Source organism: Sapajus apella, unplaced genomic scaffold (genome assembly GCF_009761245.1).
Source record: "Sapajus apella isolate SASKATOON/1434 unplaced genomic scaffold, GSC_monkey_1.0 scaffold1, whole genome shotgun sequence".
NCBI lineage: Eukaryota > Metazoa > Chordata > Mammalia > Primates > Cebidae > Sapajus > Sapajus apella.
Genome location: NW_022436941.1, coordinates 56725781 through 56731645, shown reverse-complemented (window position 1 = coordinate 56731645; position 5865 = coordinate 56725781). Strand labels below are relative to the sequence as shown.

Below are 5865 nucleotides of genomic sequence, written 5' to 3'. Positions count from 1 at the left end.
TCACCAACTCTGGACCCATTAATGTGGTATTATTTATCATGATTAATAATTATAATATAGCACTGTTACAATTATTCATGTATTCATACTTATATCTCAATAAAGCTGTTTTTTCAAGCCACAGTTAATTTTTTCTCAGCTTTTAAAAATGAAAACAGATCAGTAGACACTAGCCTGATAATTGGTTATGTATGAGAGCAGTCACCCTGTGCTCGGCCTTGGGCAAAGCTTCTCTATATGTTATATCCATCGACCATCACAACGACCCTATGAGGTAAGTAGTATTACAATCCCTATTCAACAAATGAGTAGACTGAGGACTTCTTTTATGAGAAAGGGTGAAAGTAAGTAACTTTACCAAGTATATTCAGCTACTAAAATGGCAAAGCCATGTTTTGAACCCAAGCAGCCTGCTGTTAGTTCAACCCTTAAATATCCAGGCATAGTTTTTCAATGAGGAGAAAATAGATGCCCTAGTAATTTTAACCTCATTTTCAGGGCTGAGAGGGAGCTTAAAGTATCTCTGATATAGAAACCAGATGTGTTCTTTTTCACTATTCATTTTTTCACAAAATTTTCAGGATATTTGTGTATCAAGCACTGCTCTGGAAACTTGGGATGCAAATACCATAACAAAAGAAAACAAATCCTGGCCCTTGCTTTTAAAGTCTCATGTAATCTATAAATTTTGGTATACTTGGATAAATGTAATAAAGAAAGTGCATACAGGTTACAGTAACTAATTATTCTGGGAGCCTTGAGAAAAACGTCACTAAGTAGCACAAACTTAAAACAAGTCTTGAAATTTTGGCCAGCTTTTTTTCCAGATAGACAAAGATAGGAAGCAGACAAAGAAGGAAGCAGGTCATAGAAGTAACATAACACACACAGAGGCAAGCAGGATGGCCCCAAGAAGCAAAATGTTTTCAGAAAATACTGGAAACGTACTTTTTAGGCCAAAGTGTTATAAGAAGAATCATCAATGATTGAGTTGGAAGTTTCTGGAAAGTGAAAAGGGTTCTTTGGGAGTTCATTAGGCTATTATAATTTCCAGAAGCATTTGAACATAAAATTCATTGTGCTTTGTGGCCATGAGATAACAAATGAAGAGAACTTGAGAAGTTCAGCTGCAATACACACTACAGGTCACAATGTGTGACCTAGGATTCTATGTGTTTGGTATCTCTAAGTGGTGTATTGGTACAATGAAAATAATTTAGGTCTGGAGTAAGCTTTCTTGGCAAGCTAAATTTTACATGGTAACAAGACCACCTCAAAGCTATTTTAATAAGTGAATAAATGCTTATGAAACATGCTTTACAAACTTTCATACTTGTATGAAAAATGTCATAAAACTACTTTTCTATATCCCCTTTCTCTTTAAGAAAATGGATCACTTGAAATATGAAAACTTTTAATGCTCATTTTTTCCCTTAAGGACTCCTATTCTTGTGTTACTTTTGTTGGGAAATGTTTAGGTCTATACTTCTTAGTAGCAAATAATCAGACGCCTCTTGGTTATCTTCTAAAACAATCCCTAGGTTTACTTTTATAGATTATTGATGCAATTGGTAAACATTGCATTAACTTTGTAGAAACCTCCAAAGATAGTTTTCTTTTTTGTAAAGGCTAGAATTTCCTGAAGATTTTGGAGTTTCAGCTCGTGTTTATTATGACTACCTCAGGGACTGATAGGAGTCTGGAAACATGGGTAAAGTTATTACAAAAAGTTCTACTGAGCCTATTTCAAGAACATTTCTATCTGTGAGGACTAATACCAAGGCTGAAGCTATCGTGTTGTGTTACTTTAAAGCGTGGTGGAGAAAAAAAAAAATCGTAAAAAGAAGCATTTAATTGAGGAAGGCCAATGGAACAAAAACATCAATTGATTTTTCCATGTTCTTGCGTAAAACTGAATGATGTAGCAGCCAAATTATCAAAATCAAAATACTATGTCCCCAGAACAGTTTATCAGAATGTCCGGGATGGTAAGGAGTTACAGAGCACTTAACTAAGTCTGAGGCCACTTAAATGTGATAAGTAATTTTGTCATACACTCTCCCTCCCCTTTTGAAAGAGGAGTGGGAGCAGAGCCATCTGTGTTCTGTTCAGCTTCAGTTTAGCAAAGAAGAAAAAATAAATAAATGGCACCCTATAGAAACAGTAACAAGTCCCTGGGAAAGTTACAATATACTTACTGTTGGGAAATTCAGTGACAACTTTCATACAGTATGTTTTACTTGAACCAGAGGGCATCGCAGGTCTGAGAAGGACAAAATATATCACAATCAACCCACACTATCATGCTTTCAGAAGATATATATAAGCTTGCTTGTTGTAATCTCACTCCTGCCCTTCCTGCTCCCCTACCTCTTTCTTTTATTGCCTCCAAAAATCATGGAAATGTAAGACTACGTATAGATGTATATGGTATATGCTACATGGAAATAGCAGGAATCAATCCTGTTTTAGCTGCTTGAGACAGTTTCCATCTTTTCTGAGCGTAAGCTTCTCTTCTATAAAGCTAAATAATTATATCTATTTTTTTAATATTATCATGAAGATTGTGCTTGGCCTGTAATGGGTGCTCCACGATTGGTGGCTATTAGCACAGTTATTTTTATTATTGTCATTATTGTTTTAATTACGATCATAAGCATATTGAAGAGTGAATGGGAGACATTTAAACAGCTCATGTGAGATTTTAGCATTTTTTGTATCTTTTGATCAAACACTTCCCTGAAAATAAAATATTTTGGTTTTGGTAACAGGAAGATAATGTGACAATGAGATTTGTCACTAGAATAGAAGGCAGGTATTAATGCCAATCTTGTGTATTTACACCACTAGAACATCTTTTTAAAAACCTAATGATAGTTACCCCATTTGAAATTTGAAAACTACAACTACAAACTTTTAAATGTAACTATATCCAGCATTTTATGTTAAAATCATTCTAGAATCATTATTTCAAGATGGCTAATGGTACTGCCCCATGCTAGCCACTAGCAGTCACGTGAGCCTAGCCCCACATCACCCTGGGATAGGAGTCTTCCTGCTTCCCTTGTAGCCCTAGGGAGAACTGGAGACCACCTCGGCCTTCAAATGCAAAGCTAATTTTCAAGCAACAGTAGTTGAAAGCACCTCTACTAATCACAACATATGATATAGTAATATAGTAGGGTTCTGTTTACAGTAATATAGCATTAGATATGGGTAGAAACATTGAACAAATGAAGAATGCATGTTTTAAAACTGTTCTATTACCTATAGAACATCTTTGCACAAAGGGAAAATAATTTGACTTTTCAAGGTAGGGAACAATTTTTGTAAATTAAACCATGAATCCCAGTGTGTTTTTAGAAAAGTATTGTTTAGGTCTGTGGAGGCAAAAATCTAATTTCACAATTGCTAGTATTATGTACCCGTGTTTTAGAGCAGCTGGCAGATAAATTCAGGACTTTGTTGTGATTCTTTAAGTGTAAAATTTTGATGTTATTTTTCTTAAGGTGCAGCGTTCATATAATATACCCTACTGATAAAAACTATACTTTGTGGCAGAAAGCTGTCTGACCCAGCGGAAGTAATTCTTCCAACTTCCCTGGAAGCCAAGGGAGCAGGCAGCTGGGCGTGGGCTGGCAGTGGCGGGGCGGCCCTGGAATAGGGGCTGTGGCGGTACACGGGGACCCAGCTGCGGTGGCTGCCAGGCTGATGAGAAACTACTAAAGTTCCTGGGGAAGCAAGGTAGAATTTCATACGAACAAAATGGATAGAGAGGAGAAAACCTATGGTGGCTGTGAAGGCCCTGATGCCATATATGTCAAATGCATATCATCTGATGGCCATGAATTTATTGTAAAAAGAGAACATGCATTAACATCAGGCATGATAAAAGCGGGTCAATTTGCTGAGAATGAAACCAGTGAGGCCAATTTTAGAGAGATACCTTCACATGTGCTATCAAAAGTATGCACGTATTTTACATAAAAGGTTCGCTGTACTAACAGCGCCACCGAGATTCCTGAATTCCCAATTTCACCTGTAATTGTATTAGAACTGCTCATGGCTGTGAATAAAATAAATTGCAATAAAATTTTAACTCTTTTCAGTATTTTTTTTTAAACTATACTCTGTACTTGTGTATTTAAGCTGCAAATTATATATCAGAACTCACTTAACTGCATCTCCCAATTAAAGTCTAATTTTAAGGGCAGAAAATAAAAATTGATCTTTCAAATAAATGGATCTCCAAATATCAAGTGATTTTAAAAAGTAAATTTAAATTCTATAGTTAATCTTTCTTGATAAAAAAGTCTTCAGTCATTTCTGTCAAAATTGGACCTCCCAAATGGAGTTACTATGTATCTATTTCCATCCTCAAACCACACATTTGGTTCACAAATCAAGTAATTATGAGTACAAAGGGATCTTGGAAAGTGCAATCACGTTACTGGCACATGCAAGTAAAATATGGATGCTCAATTTCCATCTTAATGCATGCAAATGATAGACCCACACATAAGGGCCTTGTAACACCCCTGTGCACAGCGTTTTGCTTTGGCTATTAGGTTTAAGGCGATATCCTGTTACTCTGAGCATGTTGAACAATGTTTCACATGAGAATTAACCCCAATTCTATTTTTGTTTAAATTTCTAACTTCATTTCTAATAAAGATTGATTCTCATACTTAAGGAATTCTTTTGCCTAAGAAGGTTGAGATGTTACTGTATTTCATTTTATAATGAAACCAGTATATTTTTCTTTTTGGGTTCTATAATCCTTGCAGGACCTCGGATCCATTGTTTACTAAATGTGTGGTCTAATCTTCTTGGAATTTTTAGTCATCTGAGAAATGGGACGGTACTTGGGGTTGCAATGTACAAAGCACAGAGGTTATACACTCTGTGAAAACTGTGCAGTGATAACTCTATGTTTAACTCTTTAAGGAATTCCCAGATTGTTTTCCAAAGTGGCTCCATCATTTTATATTGCTACCAAAAGTGTGTGAAGATTCTGATTGCCTCACATTCTCGCCAACCCTTGTTATCACCTAACTTTTGATTCTGGTCATCCTCGCAGGTGTGAAGTTGTGCTTCCCTATGGTTTTGAATTGCATTTCCCCAGTGGCTGGTGATACTGAGCACCTTTTCATGTGCTTAGTGGTCATTTGTATATCTTTTTGGGAAAACCTCTTTTCAAATTTGTTGCCCATTTAAAAATGTGATTGTTCGTCTTTTCATTATTCAATTGTAGACTTCCTTATATATTTGGGATACAAGTCTTTATCAGATATGTAATTTTCAAAATTGTTCTCCAATTTTGTGGATTGTCTTTCCACTTTCTTGAAGATGTCCTTTGAAGCACAAAAGTTTTTTTTATTTTGTTGAGATTCAAATTATTATTATTTTGTTACTTGTGATTTTAGTATCATAGTTACAAAATCCATGACATGTGTTACAGTGGCACAGTGATATACTTTGAGAAGCACTGGTCTAATTGCCAGATGGTCCTTGAGTTATGCAGTTCACTCTCACAGAATCTGAACTGGATTTATTAGAAGCTACTATCTACAGAAAGATTAGCCTAACCCAGAGCCCAGCAATGAGATTATATTCCATCTGTTCATTCATTGAGTGGCTGCTGGAGCATGGTAGGTATTATGGAAATTAGAAAGAGATGCCAACTGTGGCAGATAGAGTCCCTTGGGTGCAAGTCTTGGTGGGTTTGTATAACAAGTGGGTCCCTCCTCTGGTCCATTGTAACCCTGTGTTGGACCAATGACCTGAACTAGCAGAACTTGAGTGGGTTTTCAGGCCCTGCTCATTCCCTTGGCCACACACATTTGTGTAGTACTCAGACTACGC

The 5865-nt window shown here is 36.3% G+C and overlaps 1 pseudogene; it reads left to right on the top strand.

Moving 5' to 3' along the window:
* Positions 1-3652: 3652 nt before the first annotated feature.
* LOC116556885 lies at positions 3653-4122 on the top strand (annotated as a pseudogene).
* The last annotated feature ends 1743 nt before the right edge of the window (positions 4123-5865 follow it).